Here is a 23433-nt window from a genome sequence, read left to right as displayed (position 1 = left end):
AAGAGGAGAGAAGTGCAATAGATGAGCCAGCCACCTGCTTACATATTTGCACAGAAGAAGCCATAGGCCCAAATTTTCCAAAGATAGGGGAGAAAGTTGGTCACTTAAATCAGTGGCTTGATTTTCAGAGGCTATTTAATTAGATGACTAAATGTGGATTTTAGGCCCTAATGTTAGCCGGCCACAGTTGAAAATTTAGCCCTTTCATTTTAGTTTATGGATATAATATGACCCATTGGTGGAAAAAACCCATGGATGATAAGATGGACTCTTTGCAAATATGTGCACAGCTCTGATTTTGAATCTGCTATCAGTGCAGAATGCTGGGGGGGAGAAAGCAGCAATACAAATGTCTTATTTACTTTGTGGTGGATTATAGATGTGTGACTGCTAGCAATACAAGGCAATGAAAATTAAATCATTGCCCAGTGGGCTTATTCAGAACTTGCAGGAAGCAACATAAATAAAATATATTATTCATTTCTTTTTTTTGTTTATTTGCTATTAAGGATATGAGAATTTACTGTTAAAGTGGCTTGTGAGTTTGGAGTGCAATAAAAATGAAATCAATGGGCAATATACCTAACATTTAAAAACAATACTTTATGCTATAACACATTATTTTGTATAGTACCTATCATACAAACTGCATCCCAATAGGCTATGCAGACTGAAAGAATACAATTACAAAGATGAAAAATACATAGTAAAGGGAGAGAGAAATTAAGGGGATACTGTCAAGGGGGAAAAATCCCACAACAAATATACTGTATGGCATACATTCCTCTTTCCTTTGTAATAGAATACCAGTGCATAATGATTAACTTGGTGGAATTCTGAAGCAAGTGGTATAGAAAGTTAAAAATTGCAGTACCCTCCATTCTCAAAGGTCACACATACAGCAGTTCAATCTCAGTTTTGCTGAAGTATTTGCATTAGCTACAGGCCTGATCTAATCCCCATTTGAAGTCAATGGGACTCTTTCGCTGGATCTCAAAAGCACTGGATCAGTCCCAAATAGATCTACTAGACAAATGATATTTATCTGATTCAGATACTCAGACAATAAAGCAGCCCAACATAAGACTAAAGGAAAAAAGTCAAGGAGGTTGTTTGGCGGCTTTTTGGGGAGGTTGGCCTTTGTACTATTGCAATTTTAAGTGTCATTTTGTGAGATGTTTTAGGGAAAAAAAGCACTTACAATTATAAAATCTACTTTCACGAACAAAGAAAAAACCCAGCTCCTTCCACAATGCTTTGAAATAATTAATATAGTACTTTTCATCAAGGCAATTACTTATTGATGTAGACTTTCAACTCCCTCACAATGTAAGACACAAAAACAATTCTTTATGGTCTTCACTTGAAAATTTAGAGAAAAGATGAACAAACTACAGAGAGACCAGTAGAGAATGAAAGATATAAGTGGCAAGAATATTGACTTCAAACTAGAATTTTTCAGCTTCAAAATCCACCTCAAGACGACATAGGCTGGATACCAGCAGAGGAGGAGACAGAACAGATACACCCACAGGCGGTCAAGAGAAAAATAAAATATTCCTTGCCTAGTTTCCCATTAAAGATATTTGTGCAAGTATCATGGCTAATCCATAATGGATCTCAAGAACTAATACATTGTCCTCATTTGTTAACATACTAAGTTTCAACAGAGTTTTTTTAGGAAAAAGTAATTTGAAAAGGAAATAAATCCAGCAACTCAAAACCAATATGAAAAATATAAAACAAAATCAACTTTGCAACATTTGCGAATGATAAAACCTCTTGTTCTAAGAGTCAACTGGATCAGTTCAACTCAAATAGATAAATAGGAGCCAACTACCAGTAAACAGTAGTCTTATATTTTGCCACATTGTATGAGTCATTTCCTAGAGAATGAAATGCATTTCTACAAAAATATGATGTGATTGGTTACTCAAGGACAGCTGCAAAATGGACATTAGAAAATAAAAATTCTTACTTTGAGATAAAAAAACCCGTTGGTACCAGGGATGTTCTCTATATTGACCTTCACCAGAAGGTGGACTGCTGCATCCTTGTCCCAGAATATATGTTCAGTCATCTAACTACTGGCTATGCAACAACCACAATAGCTCCTTTAAATGTAAACTACTGATTCAGTAAATACATTTCTTTATTAGCAATAGCCAAGGTACTAAGTTTAGAAAAAAAACAAAACTGATAGTCCTCTAATCAAATGGATCTTCTTGAAGTGCTGTTTTCCTCTATGCGGCCCTCAAGTGTCTTCATATTTCAGTCTATCAGGTTTTCCCTGAGTTTTATTTTAAGGTCTTTCTCCAGCACGTGCCAGATCATTTTTATTGTGGGATAGTAGCCTGCAGTCAGGCCTGAGCATCACCTGTAGTCCCTTCACACAATTGGTCAATCAATCCCAGTATTCTGCCTTCTGCAATAGCTAAGAGCTGATAATTCAGAGGGAGGCAAAAAAAATCATGCTCCTCAATTGCTCACAATGCTGCTTAGTGGCCAGTCCACGACAAACGGTTTTGCAGTGGTTTTATCCTCAAATCTTGTGGAATTTCCCCAGACCACAGTTTTGCAGTGCCAAGATTCCCTCAGTTTCCAAGTAACTCATACACATTTGAAGTGGGAGGAATGGACTGAGAGGATACATGCTAGAGAGAACAGTTCTGAGGAAGAGTTTCTTGAAGATGGCCTGATCTCTCAAAAGATCTAGCTTGATTCCTTTCTGTTCCCCAGCTATTAGATCTTATGGATGCTTCTTCCTTTCCAGAGTTGTGGCCAGCTTTAACTAGATGCCTATAGTCTGTGGGAAAACAAATGAAAATCAAGATAAAGTAAATGGACAACAAGGAGCCCAACACAAACCTGCCTGTCATATATGCCATGTTTGCTTTCCATAAACAGTTTCAAACAAGTTTATTTTTCTCTTTATTGGAAGAGTGAAGTGAGTGCCCATAAAACTCAGCATCAGTGCAAGATTCCCCCTTATCCCTGCAAATATGCCTCAACCCTAACCTTGCAGAACCACTTCTAGAAAGAGCATGTAATTCAGTCTCCCTGTCAACCCAATGTATCACCTCTCTGGTGAGAATGCCAGTAAGGGGATTTCTGCAATGTGAACATGCATTCAAGTGAGACAAAACACAACCTGGACCAACCAAAACACCTTGGCCAACCCAAAGCCTTCCCCAGATACAAGAGCATTGGCTTCAGCTTCCCACTGGAATCTCCACACCTTTCCAGAGCTGTTCTCCTCCTTCAGATTCCCATATTCTGTTTCAGAGTAACAGCCGTGTTAGTCTATATTCGCAAAAAGAAAATGAGTACTTGTGGCACCTTAGAAACTAACAAATTTATTTGAGCATAAGCTTTCGTGAGCTACAGCTCATTTCATCGGATGCATTCAGTGGAAAATACAGTGGGGAGATTTATATACATAGAGAACATGAAACAATGGGTTTTACCATACACACTATAACTAGAGCGATCACTTAAGGTGAGCTATTACCAGCAGGAGAGCGGGGGGGAGGGGGGGAGGGAGAAGCCTTTTGCAGTTATAATCAAGATGGGCCATTTCCAGCAGTTGAAAGAACGTCTGAGGAACAGTGGGGGGTGAGAGGGAATAAACATGGGGAAATAGTTTTACTTTGTGTAATGACCCATCCACTCCCAGTCTTTATTCAAACTCAAGTTAATTGTATCCAGTTTGCAAATTAATTCCAATTCAGAAGTCTCTCGTTGGAGTCTGTTTTTGAAGTTTTTTTGTTGAAGAATTGCAACTTTTAGGTCTGTTGCAGCTTTTAACCCCTGTAAGGCCAGTATTTGCTCTGCTTCATTAGTACTATCTGGCACATTTATATCCAATGCTGCTTGACAGAAGTGACTATGTATTGGCTGCTCCAAATTATGCCCACCTCTGTTAGTCTGTTGGACACCAAATCATACACCAAGGTATTCCAGATCATCAAGTTCAGCTGGCTTTAGTTGTCCTCATCTTCCCAGCCACCAATATCTCTTTGGCCTCAGATCAGTTGCAAGCACTCCTTTGAGACGCACCAGTGGTAGAAGCAGAATAAGTTAAAGAAGGTCAGACTACAGAGAGGTCCAGCAGTTCCTGCTGGGAAGGGTGTTGAGTATATAAAAGGAGTTTCCTTGCCTCAGAAGGAAGGAGACTTTTGGCAGACCTGGAGGGTCTAGGAGCTCCGAGGTTCTCCCCTGACACAGGGAAGAAAGAAACCGTCAAATTAAGTCTATTTTACTTTGAGGTTTGGGCTGGCCGGGGGAATTTGTGTGTGCTGATTTTAGGATTTGCCAAAAACTGTCTAGAAATGAATCTGTGATTCCAGTGAAAGACTTAGGTGAGGAAGACATTCCTTGGAAAGGAAATTCTTTGACTGGTTTGCAATTGGCCAAAGATCCTGTGAGGAATAGTCTGTGAAATCATAGGCGCTGACTTCCCCTCTGCCTCGTGGGTGCTCGACTCCCCCCACATCCCTGGCCCCACTCCTGCACCACCTCACCCTGCCCCAATTCCACCCTTTCCTCCAAGTCCCCGCCCTGCACTACCTCTTTACCGCCTCCACCCCCAAGCATGTCACATCCCCACTCCTCCCCCTCCCTCCTGGAAAGTCCTAAGCCCCACCATACAACTGTTAGGCAGGGGGTGGGAAGCGCTGGGAGGAGCGGGGACGCAGCGCACTCGGGAGGAAAAGGAGGTGACAGGCGGGAGCTTGGCTGCCGGTGGGTGCAGAGCTAATTTTTCCCCGTGGGTGCTGCAGCCCCGCAGCACCCAAGGAATCGGTTCCTATGTGTGAAATCATAAAGAGACATTGTTCCCCCAAAGAGTCTGCAGGTTTAAAACATTTAAATTAATCTTTATATCATCTTCTGGATCTGGAACCTGTGTGTAGAACCAGAAGCATTTCAAAGAAATTACCACAGGAGGTTCATAGCAATCTAAATTTAGTTTCCAGGCTCCCTTTGCTGCATCACTCTATATCTTTGGTACCAATACATACCATAGCCACAGCTTCTTTACAGCACTCACAAAAAGGTTATCTAGATTTCTCTTGAGATCCATCATCTTTGTACCTGGTAGCTGAGTCAAAAAATAGCTGTTATGGTCACCTCACACCTGAGTGTTGATATTTCTAACCATCAAATCACCTATCACCAGAGCTTACGTAGATTCACAATTGTATCACCCTATCCTGGTGGGACCTCCCCACAACTACTGGAAGTTAAATCCCACTTCAGGGATAATATGCCTTATAGTGAGAGACTAGGAGGAAGCTCAATGTATTTAGTTTATCCAAGGGACAGTTAAGAGGTGACTTGATCACTATTTACAAGTACCTACCTGGGGAAGAGATTTCTGATAGTAGAGAGCTCCTTAGTCTACCAGAGGAAGGTATAATGAAAGCCAATGGTTGTAAGCAGAAGCTAAACAAATTCAAATTAGAAAAAAGGTACAATTTTTTTTTAACAGTGACAGTAAATAACTATTAGAAAAACTTATCATCAGTTAAATAGCCATTGGGCCAGAGAGAGAGAGAGAATGACTGTATAACCTGATGGTTAGCCTGGTGGCCCAGTCCTCCTATTACAATGCCTCATTTTCATCCTACATGGAACTGCTTCAGTGGGAGATACTCAGAGTCCCACATCAGAATATTCCATAACTCAGCAGTTAGGCCACTATTCTAGGTGGTGGGAGACCCCTGCTCAAATCCTTTCTCCTCATCAAGCAACAAGGAAAACTCAACCCACATCCTGGGTGAGTGTTCTAGTGATTTGGGATAAAAATTAGAACAAAGTCACTGCCACCAGCATCTCCTGTAGCCACACATCCTCTCCACATGCCTAACAGATCAGGTCCCACAGGCTAGATAGCATGTTTCCCTACCTCTCTTCCCCAGGTTTGAGGATTGCCATCGGGTTTGCATAGGAGATAGGCATCAGGAGGCAGCAGTGTGAATCCCAAGAGATAGAAACTTATTAGATGCTAAGTGATTTTAGGCACCTCCAGGGTGAGTCAGTAGCTGAGCAATGGTTTTGTTGATTGCAGCAGTACCTGAAACTACTTAGATGTGTTGTCTCTGTGCATTGGTGCCAGGCTCCTGTGCATTCCCAGTCCTGCTTTGCTCACTGTACCACTCTCTCCGACTCAATCTTGAGAATACTTGAAAAGATACCTACCAGAGAGATGCAAATTTACCAGTTTGAAAATCTTTCATGCAGAACAAATTCATACTAGAAATAAGCCAAATTGTTTACAGTGAAGCTGATTAGCCAATAGAACAAACTAGGTGATGGATACACTTGAAGTTTTCAAATCAAGATGGGCTGCCTTTCTGGAAGATATGCTTTAGTCAAACCCAAGTTATTGGGCTCAATATGGGGATAACTGGATGAAGTTCTAAAGCGTATCATACAGGAAGTCAGACTCAGACATTTTATGGCCAGAAGGAACCATTAGACTATCTAATTATGAACCATTACCTGGGCAATATTATCATAAAAACAGAAGAAGCTTTCCCACTCATGACACTCCCTCCTTCTATTGCAAAAATAAACTCTTACACCATACGTAGTTTTTTGGAGTGGGTATGGCTGAGAATTTACAAGTAGAAAATCTCTCTCTTGCAAAAGTAGTTTCAGAATAGCAAAATAAAAACACACACATCAACATTTTTTACGTCTTGTGACTGCTTCTTGTTCTGCAAGCCCTACAGATGTTTTTTTAAGGCTTTAAAAGCTGATGTTCTTGATTAATTACCTTGTGCTCCAGTCCACATTTTACAACTTGATCAGATTCGGATTTCAAGAAATTCTTTATCAGGATAAGCTTGCAACAATAAATTTCCACTGAACTCCATCATATCAACGCCTTTAGAATTTTAAAGCTATCAGAGCAAATACCATTTCAAATATCAAGCCAATATATAAGCATATATATTTAGTAAAAATAATTTATTTTAAAGACAAATGATTGGAAATAAGCCCTTTTATGTGTACCTGAGAAAAAGCCAAATTTGGATAGAATAATTTTGATTACTGGCCTCATAAGACATCTAGTGGAAAAAGGCAAAAAAATTAGCTACATGGCCATCACATCGATATTCAATTAAACAGAGGATTGTACTTGTCCAATGAAATACTCTATGTCCTCTGCAAATGCTAAAGAAAATTTCTCTGAGACACACAATGATAGACATATATATGAGAGTTACTGTGCAAAGAACATCCATTGACCCCATTATAAAGCATCTACTACTTAGGGCTTTATTTTCCCTCAAGCACCAATACTCACTTTGAATGCTCTTTATTGCTCACAATTTAAGAACTTCTCATTCCTTATCATCACTATTTTGAGTGCTGAACTGAAGGGAGGAATGGCAGGCATAAGTTTAAAAGAAAGCATGATGAATAATGGGCATTTCGGAAGGACATGGGCTTAAGTGCAATTTTCATTCGGGGAACAAGATTCTAAACTCTGTGCTTCCTTCTTTGGCCTCACTCCTACTAGGCAGGAATAACTTGGTGGCCACCTTGTGGTGCTTTTATTAACCCATGAGTGAGTTCACCTGCCCCCTTGTTCTGCTCAGAACTTTTCAGCTTATGCACAACACTCAACACCTGCACCATGTAAGATCAAGCCTACTGTTTTGTAATATGACAACATGACTACAGGCTTCTGAAGTCCTGAAAAGCGATTGATATTGTTGGAGAAATATGATTTACTCAAAGGAGACAGATTTTTTGAATACTCTGTGACAACAGAGTATCCCCTTCAAGACCCACATTCCCTTGTCTGTCAGAAATGGAACTACACAAATGGTCAACAAGAAATCCAGTTCACTTCTTGGAAGCCTTTGCCTCTGTAAAATTGTTAAACCTCTTCAGGTTACTTCCAGCTCCCAAAGTATTACATGTCTGAACTATTCTATTTGTCTACATAAGTTTGCAAGCCGCTTAGGGCAGGGACCATATTTTCCTGTATGCTAGAATGGCACTGAGCACACTGTTGACGCTCAATAATAAATAATGATGCTGTAAGATTAAGCAAAGGCATTGCCTATGAAATAAGCCTTGCACCATGTTTTGAATGTTAACATCTGGCTTTTGATGGACCCTTAACTGAGGGTACCCTGTCTCCATTTGTCAAGAATGCTCACCTACACACTGACAGCAGAAACACAGAGTTAAGCACATTACATCTGTCTTCCTACCATTTGATCACAAATGATTTTCACCGAGAGATTTATTCAGGCACTTAATGAAGCACAGCACATGGGGGGGAATAAAACACAATATGCTATTATACAGTCATATTTCTGCTAGCAAAAGAGCATGACACCATATATCAAAATCATGCTACGTTGTTTATGGGAAGCAATTTGAGAGCAGGATTGGATTTGCAGAAGTATGTGCAGAGTAAACAGTTTACAGAAATAGCAACCCAGACTCGAGCATTCTTACTGTGGGCCAGGAAAGGCTTGGGAGGCATTATTGTGCTTAGGCTTGATTACCAGGTACAGTTAAATCCTAGAGCTCCTTACAGCAGGAAAGGATGGCTGAGTCTGACTTTATGAAGGCCAGTTGCTGGGAATGTCACACGCAGAGTCAGCATCAAGAATACCTGCCTATGTTCCTTCAGCACCATTGAAAGAAACCCTGATTTATTTTAGTCTGACCTTGAATTAAGTTCAAGAAGTATAGTGAGATTCTTGCTTGAAGCATTTGTAGGCAGTCTGTGGAGAGCTAGTCATAAGACACTGTTTTTTCCTCATTTCCAGCTACTAAATAGCACTAAAAGCCAGCTAAAAATGCACACATCCTTAGTTCTGCAATCACAAATGGAAATGAAGGTGGCCCTCATGTTTGCAAATCAGAGGAAAAGACCTCCAAAACAATCCCTGTAAAGATGTGGTCCACACAGTAACATGTTTGTAAACCCCTGTTTATAATTTGAATAATCAATAAGTCTTAGCTATACAATAGAATCATTAAGAAGAGATACATTTAGGAATTAGTGATACAAAGCCTGAGCATTAAAATTCAGATCTAGATCCACATTTGACATAATCCAATTCAGGGTTTTGGTTCAGTCCCTTGTAAAGTTAGGAACCGTTTAAGAAATTCAGATCTGGGTTCAGAATTTGTATTCACAACATTCAGGGGTACTCAGATCTGAGGCTTCTCTTAGGCACAACTATAATATATACTCAGTTTATTCCTTTTGTGAAAATGAAGTGCTGTGGAGATGCAGTGGAATAAATAAATGTGTTGGGGTGAGTTTAAAATATGATATGCTACAGTAGTGGTCTAACACTAGTAAAAATTTCATTGACCTTTGTAATTTAATTTCTGGCTTTCCTAGATTAATGTGGCTGAAATTATTTACTTCTAGGTAGTATTTAGTTTGGGATAAATATTTAACAATTGCTCTATCCATTTCATACTGGAGAAAAATTGAAAATAAATTAACTTGCCAAAATTCATGTTCAAGTCACTTTTTAACTATATGGGTTTACAACATTCAGTGACAGAAATATAGAATTAAGGAGTCTTGCTGCAATGCTGCAAACTTATTAGAAACATTAGAGGGACAATTCAAACCTGTGCTTCCTCCTTGCTTTAGATACTATGGACAAGATTTTCAAAAGTGCCTCATTATTTTGTGTGACCCAATTTTGGGGTACCTAACTTGAGACATCTTAAAGGGGGCTGATTTTCAGAAAGCACTGAGCCACCCAGCGTATGAAAAATTAGTCCTATTAAGGGACCCAAAGCCACTAAGCACTTTTGAAAATCTTGGCATATATTAGGCACAAGGGGGCACAGCTTGCCCACAATATAGCTGTGATAGGCAAGGCAGGGAAATCAGTTGTGTATCTTAACTGTGACAGTGTCACCACTTGTCCCTACTCATTTCTGGTGTAAATTCACTTTTCTAAACCCTGTTTTATTGGGAATTATTTTTAATGGTTTGAGGCTTTATTTGCTTTGAAAATGCTTTCAGAGGTAACTGATAAGTGCTACTCAAATGAATAGAAACCTGACTGAGTGTGGGGAAGGAGTGGATGAAAATCATTCACTATAAAAAAAAAAAAGTAGGAAGAAGCAAAATCTAAAGACAACAAAATAAAACCCCACAGCCAGGATACAAATACAGTCAGAGATGCAAAAAACAGTCAGAGATGCAAATCCAGAGCTGTTTTAGCTTCAAGTCTGAATTTGTCCTAGAGTACCATCTCCTAACCCGTTTTTAGACACAGGCAAATACAGACAGAAAGGAATCCTGAATTGGAGCATTGCTTCCATAACACTCTTTCAGTTGGTGGAAACACACATCCATTTTAAGGTCCTCGTTTTCAATTGCTTATACCTTTTAAAAAAAAGTTTGGTGAACTCTTGCTGAGGTGTTTTTTATACTGAGATTTTCTAGATACTTTTTGATGAGAATGGATAACTCAAAAATTGCTTCAGGATTGATTAAGCTTAAATCCAGGTACCCATATAACAGTTTTACATGGGTAACTCCACTGAAATCAACAGAGTTGCTCCTGATTCAAATAGGAATATGTGAGAAGAAAATCAGGTCTTCAGTCTGAATAAATTTGGCTGAAGAAAAGGAAATTATAAACAGGACCCTGAGTGTTCTGTTATGTCACAGCTGTGGAATTCATGGTTTGCCACAGAATTGTGTGCCAAAATCCGAAGCTTTCGTTTAAAAAAAAAAATCTAGCCCTTCTGGTTGCAGAGAAAAAAACTGAAAGTGCTAGTCAATGTAAACTGAAGAAGTAAAAGTCTTCCTGAATCTGCAGATAGCCTGAAAAAATAGTTCTTGAGAGGTGTTAATTGCTCCATTCATTTCAATTAGTTGAGACTGAAACCTTATGATGGTCATTTCATTGTTGAGATAGTTAACTTTATTAACGAATTTCACTTCTGGTCATTTTAGAAGACATACCTAGCTACTGTGCTCATGACATAATCTGAAATCATTTCCTCAGGTGCAAAAAGTACCACCTCTCAAGCTATTGAAACCTCCAGTTTCACCTCAACAACTTCTATAACATAGTTACTTGCTTTCAGTATAAAAATCTGTGATATAGTGAAAACTGAAAATGTGGAAACAGCTTATAATATATTGAATTTAATTAGGGCTGTTGATTAATTGCAGTTAACTCACGCGATTAACTAAAAAAATTAATCGCGATTAATCGCAGTTTTAATCGCACTGTTAAACAATAGAATACCAATTGAAATTCATTAAATATTTTAGATGGTTTTCTACATTTTCATATATATTGTATTCTGTGTTGTAATTGAAATCAAAGTGTATATTATTTTATATAGCATTTCAAATTGCAGTATATAAATGATAAACAAAAGAAATAGCATTTTTCAATTCACCTCAGCCAATACTGTAGTGCGATCTCTTTTTCATGAAAGTACAACTTACAAATGTAGATTTTTTTTCTTACATAACTGCACTCAAAAACAAAACAATGTAAAACTTTAGAGCCTACAAGTCCACTCAGTCCTACTTCTTGTTCAGCCAATCACTAAGAAAAACAAGTTTGTTTACATTTACAGGAGATAATGCTGCCCTCTTTTTATTTACAATGTCACCAGAAAGTGAGAACAGGCATTTGCATGGCACTTTTGTAGCTGGCATTGCAAGGTATTTACGTGCCAGATATTCTAAACATTCGTATGCCCCTTCATGCTTCGGCCACCAGTCCAGAGGACATGCTTCCATGCTGATGATGCTCGTTAAAAGTATAGTGCATTAATGAAATTTGTGACTGAACGCCTTGGGGGAGAATTGTATGTCCCCTATTCTGTCTTACCCACATTCTGCCACATATTTCATGTTATAGCAGTCTCGGATGATGACCCAGCATGTGTTGTTCATTTTAAGAACATTTTCACAAAACACAAAGAAGGTAAGATTTCTAAAGATAGCTACAGCACTCGACCAAAGGTTTAAGAATCTGAAGTGCCTTCCAAAATCTGAGAGGGATGAGGCATAGAGCATGCTTTCAGAAGTCTTAAAAGAGCAACATCCAATGCAGGAACTACAGAACCTGAACCACCAAAAAAGAAAATCAACCTTCTGCTGGTGGAATCTGACTCAGATAATGAAGATGAAGATGAAAATGTGTTGGTCCGCACTGCTTTGGATTGTTATCGAGCAGAAGTAGTCATCAGCATGGACATGTGTCCCCTGGAATGATGGTTGAAGCATGAAGGGACATATGAATCTTTAGCGCATCTGGAACATAAATAATTCGTGATGCTGACTACAACAGTGCCATGAGAACACCTGTTCTCACTTTCAGATGACATTGTAAACAAGAAGTGGGCAGCATTATCTCCTGCAAATGCAAACAAACTTGTTTGGCTGAGCAATTGGCTGAACAAGAAATAGGACCGAGTGAACTTGCAGGCTCTAATATTGTTTTATTTTTGAATGCAGTTTTTTTGTACGTAATTCTACATTTGTAAGTTCAACTTTCATGATAAAAAGATTGCACTATCGTACTTGTATTAGGTGAATTGAAAAATACTATTTTTTTTTACAGTGAAAATACTTGTAATCAAAAATAAATATAAAAAGTGAGCACTGTACACTTTGTATTCTGTGTTGTAATTGAAATCAGTATATTTGAAAATGTAGAAAGCATCCAAAATGATTTAAATAAATAGTATTCTATTATTGTTTAACAGTGTGATTAATTGCACAATTAATTTTTTTAATCACTTGACGTCCCTAAATTTAATATAAAAATACACAACACAGGCAGGCTACTTCACTGATTAAATAATGCAATTTTATATTTAATTCCATTTAAAAACCACCATTTTAAAATTTATCAGAAGCTGCTACAGAAATTCCACCAGAGCATCCTGCCATAGAAACATAGGTTCACGTTCTCACAGAGCCTTGTTTATATGTGCTTGCAAATTGTATTTGGAATAGGCACAGCATATTGAATTTCCACTACATTTTTAACAATCTAACAGCAGTTAGACAGGCATGATCCTATCTGATAACATTATTTGAATCTTGCACCTTTATATTCGAGATCAGATAGCTGCACTTTCAAATAAAGGCACTCATAGATTGTAAACGGTGACAGGGACTTTGGCCCAGATTTTTAAAGGTATTTAGGCACAGCTGCGCTCAGCGTTGCAGTACCTAACTGATTTCAGAGCCTAAACCTCCTTTCCCAAAGAGATTTAGGCAGTTAGGAGCCTAAATCCCACTAACTGTCCCTTTTGAAAATGAGACTTGGGTTCCTAAATCAGTTAAGTTGGGCAATGCTGAGTGCAGCAGTGCCTAAATACCTTTAACAATCTGGGCTTTTGTCTATTTCTGGACTTGCACTGTACCTTGTACAATGAGCCATCTTTGTACTACCTAAATACAAATATAATAAAATTATACATTTTCTGAATGTGAAATAGTGTGATCGTTGGAATAGTTGCACTTGCCTCCTTGTATTTTATTCCCTTTCCACCCCTACTTTCCTAAAGCAAGGTCATAGAGTACAAATAAACCTACATAAATACAATGAGCATGCAAATGTGAAGGTTACACCAGCATCTATACATTAGCACATGTTGCACGTATGGATTCCTGTTTTCCCAGTTATATTTGTAGCTTTATGTATTACTGATTATGTCATAAAGTGAACTTGGCTGAATTAAGACTACTATTGTAACATTTGCGCTAGGCACTGTGAAAGGGATGCAGGATTAGAAGGACTGATCTGATCTGACTAATCCTGTGTAACTTTAAGGTAATGAAAGAGCAACTACCATCTGAGATAAGCTTAGTACTTCTCCAGTTTGATTGGTCAGAGAGAGGTTTCCTTTTGGCTCCTCTAAAGGTACTAACTAAGGCTACTGGCTTTGGTCTATGACTGAATCTTGTCTATGATAGCATGAAGGAGGCACATAGGGAGTTTATAATAGTAGCAGCTGGAATCAATGGATATTGATCCCTGTCTCATGACAAAAAGAAAAGGAGTACTTGTGGCACCTTAGAGACTAACAAATTTATTAGAGCATAAGCTTTCGTGAGCTACAGCTCACTTCATCGGATGCATTTGGTGGAAAAAACAGAGGAGAGATTTATATACACACACACACAGAGAACATGAAACAATGGGTTTATCATACACACTGTAAGGAGAGTGATCACTTAAGATAAGCCATCACCAGCAGCAGGGGGGGGGAAAGGAGGAAAACCTTTCATGGTGACAAGCAAGGTAGGCTAATTCCAGCAGTTAACAAGAATATCAGAGGAACAGTGGGGGGTGGGGTGGGAGGGAGAAATACCATGGGGAAATAGTTTTACTTTGTGTAATGACTCATCCATTCCCAGTCTCTATTCAAGCCTAAGTTAATTGTATCCAGTTTGCAAATTAATTCCAATTCAGCAGTCTCTCGTTGGAGTCTGTTTTTGAAGCTTTTTTGTTGAAGGATAGCCACTCTTAGGTCTGTGATCGAGTGACCAGAGAGATTGAAGTGTTCTCCAACTGGTTTTTGAATGTTATCATTCTTGACGTTTGATTTGTGTCCATTCATTCTTTTACGTAGAGACTGTCCAGTTTGGCCAATGTACATGGCAGAGGGGCATTGCTGGCACATGATGGCATATATCACATTGGTAGATGCGCAGGTGAACGAGCCTCTGATAGTGTGGCTGATGTGATTAGGCCCTATGATGGTGTCCCCTGAATAGATATGTGGACAGAGTTGGCAACGGGCTTTGTTGCAAGGATAGGTTCCTGGGTTAGTGGTTCTGTTGTGTGGTTGCTGGTGAGTATTTGCTTCAGATTGGGGGGCTGTCTGTAAGCAAGCAGCATCGCTTACCCCATAACCTCAGCCATGCAGAACACAGTGCCATCCACAGCCTCAGAAACAACTCTGACATCATAATCAAAAAGGCTGACAAAGGAGGTGCTGTCGTCATCATGAATAGGTCGGAGTATGAACAAGAGGCTACTAGGCAGCTCTCCAACACCACTTTCTACAAGCCATTACCCTCTGATCCCACTGAGAGTTACCAAAAGAAACTACAGCATTTGCTCAAGAAACTCCCTGAAAAAGCACAAGAACAAATCCGCACAGACACACCCCTGGAGCCCCGACCTGGGGTATTCTATCTGCTACCCAAGATCCATAAACCTGGAAATCCTGTACGCCCCAACATCTCAGGCATTGGCACCCTGACAGCAGGATTGTCTGGCTATGTAGACTCCCTCCTCAGCCCCTTCGCTACCAGCACTCCCAGCTATCTTCGAGACACCACTGACTTCCTGAGGAAACTACAGTCCATTGGTGATCTTCCTAAAAACACCATCCTAGCCACTATGGATGTAGAAGCCCTCTACACCAACATTCCACACAAAGATGGACTACAAGCCGTCAGGAACAGTATCCCCGATACTGTCACGGCTAATCTGGTGGCTGAACTTTGTGACTTTGTCCTGACCCATAACTATTTCACATTTGGTGACAATGTATACCTTCAAATCAGCGGCACTGCGATGGGTACCCACATGGCCCCACAGTATGCCAACATTTTTATGGCTGACTTAGAACAACGCTTCCTCAGCTCTCGTCCCCTAATGCCCCTACTCTACTTGCGCTACATTGATGACATCTTCATCATCTGGACCCATGGAAAAGAAGCTCTTGAGGAATTCCACCATGATTTCAACAATTTCCATCCCACCATCAACCTCAGCCTGGACCAGTCCACACAAGAGATCCACTTCCTGGACACTACGGTGCTAATAAGCGATGGTCACATAAACACCACCTATATCGGAAACCTACTGACCGCTATTCCTACCTACATGCCTCTAGCTTTCATCCAGATCATACCACTCGATCCATTGTCTACAGCCAAGCACTACGATATAACCGCATTTGCTCCAACCCCTCAGACAGAGACAAACACCTACAAGATCTCTATCATGCATTCCTACAACTACAATACCCACCTGCTGAAGTGAAGAAACAGATTGACAGAGCCAGAAGAGTACCCAGAAGTCACCTACTACAGAACAGGCCCAACAAAGAAAACAACAGAACGCCACTAGCCATCACCTTCAGCCCCCAACTAAAACCTCTCCAACGCATCATCAAGGATCTACAACCTATCCTGAAGGACGACCCATCACTCTCTCAGATCTTGGGAGACAGACCAGTCCTTGCTTACAGACAGCCCCCCAATCTGAAGCAAATACTAACCAGCAACCACACACCACACAACAGAACCACTAACCCAGGAACCTATCCTTGCAACAAAGCCCGTTGCCAACTCTGTCCACATATCTATTCAGGGGATACCATCATAGGGCCTAATCACATCAGCCACACTAACAGAGGCTCGTTCACCTGCGCATCTATCAATGTGATATATGCCATCATGTGCCAGCAATGCCCCTCTGCCATGTACATTGACCAAACTGGACAGTCTCTACGTAAAAGAATGAATGGACACAAATCAGACGTCAAGAATTATAACATTCAAAAACCAGTTGGAGAACACTTCAATCTCTCTGGTCACTCGATCACAGACCTAAGAGTGGCTATCCTTCAACAAAAAAGCTTCAAAAACAGACTCCAACGAGAGACTGCTGAATTGGAATTAATTTGCAAACTGGATACAATTAACTTAGGCTTGAATAGAGACTGGGAATGGATGAGTCATTACACAAAGTAAAACTATTTCCCCATGGTATTTCTCCCTCCCACCCCACCCCCCACTGTTCCTCTGATATTCTTGTTAACTGCTGGAATTAGCCTACCTTGCTTGTCACCATGAAAGGTTTTCCTCCTTTCCCCCCCCCTGCTGCTGGTGATGGCTTATCTTAAGTGATCACTCTCCTTACAGTGTGTATGATAAACCCATTGTTTCATGTTCTCTGTGTGTGTGTATATAAATCTCTCCTCTGTTTTTTCCACCAAATACATCCGATGAAGTGAGCTGTAGCTCACGAAAGCTTATGCTCTAATAAATTTGTTAGTCTCTAAGGTGCCACAAGTACTCCTTTTCTTTTTGCAAATACAGACTAACACGGCTGCTACTCTGAAACCTGTCTCATGACAGAGATATTAACTCTGACCTAGGAGGCCAAGCAATGCAGACGGGTCTCTTACCAGCATTCTTATATGTCATTCCTTTAATATTGCACTCCCTGGATGGTAGACTACACTAATTGGTTAATTTTGCTCTGCTGGTGGCAGACAGAGCAGTGATAACATAGAGAGAGAGCAAGAGGAAGTCGATAACATCTGCTGTCAGGATGAAGAGCAGGCAAGCAACAACTTAAGGGAGTGAGACCCAAACTGGGAAGGGCCTAACCAGCTATCTAATATGATGTTCCATGTGTGCCAATCATAGAATCATAGAATCATAGAATATCAGGGTTGGAAGGGACCCCAGAAGGTCATCTAGTCCAACCCCCTGCTCAAAGCAGGACCAAGTCCCAGTTAAATCATCCTAGCCAGGGCTTTGTCAAGCCTGACCTTAAAAACCTCTAAGGAAGGAGATTCTACCACCTCCCTAGGTAACGCATTCCAGTGTTTCACCACCCTCTTAGTGAAAAAGTTTTTCCTAATATCCAATCTAAACCTCCCCCATTGCAACTTGAGACCATTACTCCTCGTTCTGTCATCTGCTACCATTGAGAACAGTCTAGAGCCATCCTCTTTGAAACCCCCTTTCAGGTAGTTGAAAGCAGCTATCAAATCCCCCCTCATTCTTCTCTTCTGCAGACTAAACAATCCCAGCTCCCTCAGCCTCTCCTCATAAGTCATGTGCTCTAGACCCCTAATCATTTTTGTTGCCCTTCGCTGTACTCTTTCCAATTTATCCACATCCTTCTTGTAGTATGGGGCCCAAAACTGGACACAGTACTCCAGATGAGGCCTCACCAGTGTCGAATAGAGGGGAACGATCACGTCCCTCGATCTGCTCGCTATGCCCCTACTTATACATCCCAAAATGCCATTGGCCTTCTTGGCAACAAGGGCACACTGCTGACTCATATCCAGCTTCTCGTCCACTGTCACCCCTAGGTCCTTTTCCGCAGAACTGCTGCCGAGCCATTCGGTCCCTAGTCTGTAGCGGTGCATTGGATTCTTCCATCCTAAGTGCAGGACCCTGCACTTATCCTTATTGAACCTCATTAGATTTCTTTTGGCCCAATCTTCCAATTTGTCTAGGTCCTTCTGTATCCTATCCCTCCCCTCCAGCGTATCTACCACTCCTCCCAGTTTAGTATCATCCGCAAATTTGCTGAGAGTGCAATCCACACCATCCTCCAGATCATTTATGAAGATATTGAACAAAACGGGCCCCAGGACCGACCCCTGGGGCACTCCACTTGACACCGGCTGCCAACTAGACATGGAGCCATTGATCACTACCCGTTGAGCCCGACAATCTAGCCAGCTTTCTACCCACCTTATAGTGCATTCATCCAGCCCATACTTCCTTAACTTGCTGACAAGAATGCTGTGGGAGACCGTGTCAAAAGCTTTGCTAAAGTCAAGAAACAATACATCCACTGCTTTCCCTTCATCCACAGAACCAGTAATCTCACCATAAAAGGCGATTAGATTAGTCAGGCATGACCTTCCCTTGGTGAATCCATGCTGACTGTTCCTGATCACTTTCCTCTTGTCTAAGTGCTTCAAAATTGATTAGTTGAGGACCTGCTCCATGATTTTTCCAGGGACTGAGGTGAGGCTGACCGGCCTGTAGTTCCCAGGATCCTCCTTCTTCCCTTTTTTAAAGATGGGCACTACATTAGCCTTTTTCCAGTCATCCGGGACTTCCCCCGTTCGCCACGAGTTTTCAAAGATAATGGCCAAGGGCTCTGCAATCACAGCCGCCAATTCCCTCAGCACTCTTGGATGCAATTCGTCCGGCCCCATGGACTTGTGCACGTCCAGCTTTTCTAAATAGTCCCTAACCACCTCTATCTCTACAGAGGGCTGGCCATCTCTTCCCCATTTTGTGATGCCCAGCACAGCAGTCTGGGAGCTGACCTTGTTAGTGAAAACAGAGGCAAAAAAAGCATTGAGTACATTAGCTTTTTCCACATCCTCTGTCACTAGCTTGCCTCCCTCATTCAGTAAGGGGCCCACACTTTCCTTGGCTTTCTTCTTGTTGCCAACATACCTGAAGAAACCCTTCTTGTTACTCTTGACATCTCTTGCTAGCTGCAGCTCCAGGTGCGATTTGGCCCTCCTGATATCTTTCCTACATGCCCGAGCAATATTTTTATACTCTTCCCTGGTCATATGTCCAACCTTCCACTTCTTGTAAGCTTCTTTTTTATGTTTAAGATCCGCTAGGATTTCACCATTAAGCCAAGCTGGTCGCCTGCCATATTTACTATTCTTTCGACTCATCGGGATGGTTTGTCCCTGTAACCTCAACAGGGATTCCTTGAAATACAGCCAGCTCTCCTGGACTCCCTTCCCTTTCATGTTAGTCCCCCAGGGGATCCTGGCCATCTGTTCCCTGAGGGAGTCAAAGTCTGCTTTCCTGAAGTCCAGGGTCCGTATCCTGCTGCTTACCTTTCTTCCCTGCGTCAGGATCCTGAACTCAACCAACTCATGGTCACTGCCTCCCAGATTCCCATCCACTTTTGCTTCCCCCACTAATTCTACCCGGTTTGTGAGCAGCAGGTCAAGAAAAGCGCTCCCCCTAGTTGGCTCCCCTAGCACTTGCACCAGGAAATTGTCCCCTACGCTTTCCAAAAACTTCCTGGATTGTCTATGCACCGCTGTATTGCTCTCCCAGCAGATATCAGGAAAATTAAAGTCACCCATGAGAATCAGGGCATGCGATCTAGTAGCTTCCGTGAGTTGCCGGAAGAAAGCCTCATCCACCTCATCCCCCTGGTCCGGTGGTCTATAGCAGACTCCCACCATGACAACACTCTTGTTGCACACACTTCTAAACTTAATCCAGAGACACTCAGGTTTTTCCACAGTTTCGTACCGGAGCTCTGAGCAGTCATACTGCTCCCTTACATACAGTGCTACTCCCCCACCTTTTCTGCCCTGCCTGTCCTTCCTGAACAGTTTATAACCATCCATGACTGTACTCCAGTCATGTGAGTTATCCCACCAAGTCTCTGTTATTCCAATCACGTCATAATTCCTTGACATCACCAGGACCTCCAGTTCTCCCTGCTTGTTTCCAAGGCTTTGTGCATTTGTATATAAGCACTTGAGATAACCTGTTGATCGCCCTTCATTCCCAGTATGAGGCAGGAGCCCTCCCCTCACAGACATTCCTGCCTGTGCTTCCTCCCGGTATCCCGCTTTCCCACTTACCTCAGGGCTTTGGTCTCCTTCCCCCGGTGAACCTAGTTTAAAGCCCTCCTCACTAGGTTAGCCAGCCTGCTGGCAAAGATGTTCTTCCCTCTCTTCGTAAGATGGAGCCCGTCTCTGCCCAGCACTCCTCCTTCATGGAACACCATCCCATGGTCAAAGAATCCAAAGCCTTCTCTCCGACACCACCTGCGTAGCCATTCGTTGACCTCCACGATTCGACGGTCCCTACCCAGGCCTTTTCCTTCCACGGGGAGGATGGACGAGAACACCACTTGCGCCTCCAACTCCTTTATCCTTCTTCCCAGAGCCACGTAGTCCGCAGTGATCCGCTCAAGGTCATTCTTGGCAGTATCATTGGTGCCCACGTGGAGAAGCAGGAAGGGGTAGCGATCCGAGGGCTTGATGAGTCTCGGCAGTCTCTCCGTCACATCACGAATCTTAGCCCCTGGCAAGCAGCAGACTTCTCGGTTTTCCCGGTCAGGGCGGCAGATAGATGACTCAGTCCCCCGGAGGAGAGAGTCCCCGACCACCACCACCCGCCTTCTCCTCTTGGGAGTGGTGGTCGTGGAACCCCCAACCTCAGGACATCGCATCTCATGCCTCCCAACCAGCGGAGTCTCCTTCTGCTTTCTCCCCCCAGACATATCATCTGGTCCACTCTCCGCATTGGTACCTGTGGAGAGAACATGAAAGCGGTTAGTTACCTGTGTCTGTGTTACTGGAACCCGGACATTCCGCTTACCTCTTCTGGAGGTCACATGTTGCCAAGCTTCTTCACTGGCCTCTTGGCTCCTCTGTGCAACCTGCTCTATATCTTTAGAGCTTTGTGCCCCTAGAAGGCTATCCTGAGTTTGGTCCAGAAAATCCTCAGTCTCTCGTATACAACGCAGGGTCGTTACCTGTTGCTCCAGACCTTCAATCTTCTCTTCCAATATGGAGACCAGCTTGCACTTTGTACAGACAAAGTCGCTTCTGTCCTGTGGAAGAAAGACAAACATGGCACATCCAGTGCAGGTCACAACAGCTGAATCCCCCCCTTCCATATCACCTACCTACTATGAGCTTCCTCAGAGACGTTGGCAAGATGTAAGCCTCACTGGGCTCACTCCAGGCGAACTCCCAGGCAAACTCCTGCTGTGAGCTGCTCTGCTGTCCCCGCTGCTCCGCTGCCGCTCAGCTGGTTCGCGAGGCTCTGGCTATTTTTAAACAGCCAGGCTTCCCTGACGCAAACACACAGACACCCTAATGCCCGCCCCCTGCAGGCTAGCAGCCAATCAGACACTCACTCAGGCTCTCTCCCTACCCTCCCAGCAAACACACGCTCGGATACTTCCTCAGCAAGCAAACACACACACTCGGATACTTACCAGTCCCAGGCAAACTCCTGCTGTGAGCTGCTCTGCTGTCCCCGCTGCTCCGCTGGTTCGCTGCCGCTCGCGCTTACAAGCCCATGTGAATATGAAGATACATACCTCCAAGTTCCCTGTCAAGTGGCTTTGTTGATTGACTGACATGATATGAATTGAAGGCCACTTACTTCTCTTCATAGTCCTGGAATTGTGAGAGCACTGCCTTCAGAAGAGATAGGAAAAACCAAAGGTGATAACTTCATTGCCAATACACAGCTTTATTGTAAAGTTAGGTTTAAATATCCTTATTACTGAACTGCAGAGGTCAGAGTCTACAGGACATTTATATTTAATAGTGCAAAGGGTGCACCTATTGACAGGCAAGGGAGGTACCCGATGAGGAGTCACTCACAATTATGGCCCTGCTGAAGAGATGGTCCCTATATAATCCTCTGTATTCGCCTGCAAATGTACAGTTGTCCAGGAGAGGGCAAGATGGTGTTTTGTGAGACAGGCAGGCAAGAAGGTAAGAAAGAAGGGATAAAATGGAAGAGGACAAAAAAGGAAAGGACATGAGGCTGGAGACAGGGGCACAAACAGTTTTGAGAAGGGGGAAAAAAAGTGGGAGATGGGGGAAAAAAGAAGTTCTTTATCTTCCCTTCTCTTTTCTTTACCACTTTCTTTCTCTTTCCCCTTCTGCTTAAATCATGTCTCCTACTCTCACAGAGCAGCATACCCAGCCACCCCACACCAGGGAAATGGAAAGAACCTATTTGTTTTGCCTGGTGAAGTATTACAAAGCACACGGCTTAGATACAACAATTCCACATGACATAGGCCCTGATTCACCAAAGCGCTTAAGCTCATGATTAACTTTAAAGCACACGTGTAGTCCCATTAAAGAAGAGCACATGCTTAGGTGCTTTGCTGTATCAGGGCCTTAGCTCCTATTTACTTTAAAAGCTTTATTTTTTTTTCCTTTTTGTAGAGACCAAGGCTGTAATAAAGACCCAGCAAATTGTGAAAGCTTCTTGTACTAAATATATCAGGAATGCCAACAATACACCATGTAATTCTTCCAGCTGATATTGGCTTTTACAAATATTTGTGGTGCCCACGGAGCTGAGGTAAGTTTAAACTGAGAACAGAAAAACGCCAAACATAGGCTTTCAACGCATTGTCATGCTCTGCTACTTTACTGACTTTAGACAGTCCTGATTCTTTCAAATGCCAATTAACAGGTGTCAGAAATGCTAGTTCTTACCAAGAGACCTATGTCTGCATAACAGTAAAACTATTTTGGCAATCCAGACCCCAGCATAAATATCATGGTGTTTGAGCCCCTGGGGCCTGTGGAGTTTACAAGTATGCTGTCAAGATCTCTTCATTGGGATAATCCTTGAAGTCCTGCCAAAAAGCGAGGGGACTCCAGTGCTTTTATGTGCTCCCAAACTCAGCTCTGGCTCCAGAAGTCAACCCTCTCCCCAGTCTGAGGGCTAGTTGTGAATCTCAAACATCAAACTGACATTCCGATTGTAAGTGTGACATGCTTGGATGATGATGCCAGAACAGCAGGTGACACTGGCAGATAGAAGCAAGGGATAGTAACTTGGTGGCTTCTTGTTACATAGCCTCAGAATTCTACAGGATGGAATTAGGGACAGAGGAACAGTTATAAAATGATGTTACAAAA

The 23433-nt window shown here is 42.1% G+C and overlaps 1 long non-coding RNA gene across 1 annotated transcript in view; it reads right to left on the bottom strand.

The window, feature by feature from the left end:
* Positions 1 to 514: 514 nt before the first annotated feature.
* LOC122460243 overlaps positions 515 to 23433 on the bottom strand; it is a 33753-nt gene continuing 10834 nt past the window's right edge. Inside the window, exons 3-5 of the long non-coding RNA XR_006281430.1 lie at positions 21864 to 21963; positions 7021 to 7076; positions 515 to 2806 (exon numbers count right to left, since the gene is read on the bottom strand). This is a non-coding gene — a long non-coding RNA (uncharacterized LOC122460243). The remainder of the gene's footprint in view (positions 2807 to 7020; positions 7077 to 21863; positions 21964 to 23433) is intronic.

Source organism: Dermochelys coriacea, chromosome 5, assembly GCF_009764565.3.
Source record: "Dermochelys coriacea isolate rDerCor1 chromosome 5, rDerCor1.pri.v4, whole genome shotgun sequence".
Classification (NCBI taxonomy): domain Eukaryota; kingdom Metazoa; phylum Chordata; order Testudines; family Dermochelyidae; genus Dermochelys; species Dermochelys coriacea.
This window is presented reverse-complemented; position numbering and strand designations above follow the sequence as displayed.